This window comes from Corylus avellana, chromosome ca10, assembly GCF_901000735.1.
Source record: "Corylus avellana chromosome ca10, CavTom2PMs-1.0".
In the NCBI taxonomy this organism is placed as follows: Eukaryota; Viridiplantae; Streptophyta; class Magnoliopsida; order Fagales; family Betulaceae; genus Corylus; species Corylus avellana.
In genome coordinates this window covers 10,716,154-10,717,919 of record NC_081550.1, presented here as the reverse complement: position 1 = coordinate 10,717,919, position 1,766 = coordinate 10,716,154, and positions in this window count along the sequence as shown.

Genomic DNA, 1,766 nt, shown 5'->3' with positions numbered 1-1,766 from the left:
ATTGTATTTTGGTTTATTTCTAGCCTTATCACTTTTTTGGTCCAACCACAAGTCTTCACGTAATTATTACTGGGTCGGCCGGTCAAGGCCAGAATGCATGCATATATTACAATTGACAACTCCAAGTCCTCACTTTGAAGAAGATTAATGAAGTTAAGAGAGACTGCTCACTTCTTTTAAAATGTTATTAATTAGTAGTCACTTGTGCTCTAATTAGATGCTGATTGTTAGCTTTCTTGTTTGTTGCTGCATCTAATTTGATGCTTCCATAGTCAAACCTCAAATTAAGTTGACTGACGGTTTTGTTTGGTAACATGATATTTTGTTGCTGCTCTACGATGTCTCTCAAAATAAAAAAATAAAAAATATATATTATAACACAATGTGTCCTTTTGATATGGCTCTTTATAATTAGTAAAATGATTAAACAAAAAATATAATTTGTCAATATAATTATAATTAGTTCACTTGTTAACCGTACACTTTTAATTATTTTACTATTTAGAAGAAAGTTCATATACTCTCCCTCAAACTACCACCTAATTGACAATGTCTCTCCCAAACTTTGAATTGTGACAGTGTCTCCTCTCAGACGACCAAAACATTGTCAATATATCCCACAAGGGACAAGGCTAACAAAAATATAAAAATACCCCTATAGATTTCTCAATAACACAAAAATAACTCAAAAAATTTGAAGAAAAAAATAATTAATTTTTTTTAAAAAAAAAAAAAATTATTTTATTAATTTATTCAAACAAAGTTTTTAAATTTTTTTAAACAGAAATTTTTATTTAAAAAAAAAAAAAAAAAAAAAGATAAGTTTCAATTTTCATAAAAAGAAATTGAAATTTTTAATTTTTTTCTTATAAATTTTTTTTAAAAAAAAAATTGGCCGCCACTTGAATTATATATATATAGGTTTTCTCTAGAAGTTTTAGTGTTTTTTGTTTTTATTTTACTCAGAGTAGTTTGATCATTGGAAGAAACATTGCCAATGTTTTAATAGTTTTGGAGGGTATTGTCACAACTAAAAGTTTGAAAGGATATTATTAATTGGGTTGCAGTTTGAGGGGGTATGTGGACTTTCACCTACTATTTATTAGCTGTCACATAGTTTTGTATCATTGTATGAAAATTGTAATAAAAAAACTAATGATACAAAAATTGTAATAAAAAAACTTTCCTTGTTTTGTTTTTCTTTCATTTGCCTGAACTTTTTCGCACATGCATGCATGGGGCATGGTAATTGGCACCGGCCACTTGCATTTTCCTATGTTAATATTGTATGCATTTTCCTATGGTAATTGGCACCACTTGCACCACTTGCATTTCCTATGTTAATAATATTGTATGCATTTTCCTATGGTAATTGGCACCACTTGCGTTTTCCTATGTTAATATTGTATGCATTTTCCTATGGTAATTGGCACCACTTGCGTTTTCCTATGTTAATATTGTATGCATTTTCCTATGGTAATTGGCACCACTTGCACCACTTGTATTTTCCGATGTACATGTTAATAATATTGTATGCATTTTCCTATGTTAATAATATTGTATGCATTTTCCTATGGTAATTGGCACCACTTGCATTTTCCTATGTTAGAACGCTAACATATTGCATCAATAGCGATGCAAAGATTCAGATGGAAAGTCGGTTTTGGGCTATTATCTTAACATCTTGGGCCTATAATATTACTCAAACTTGACTTACTGTTTTACTTAAGGTCAATGGACACTTTTTTTTTTTTTTTTTTAATATG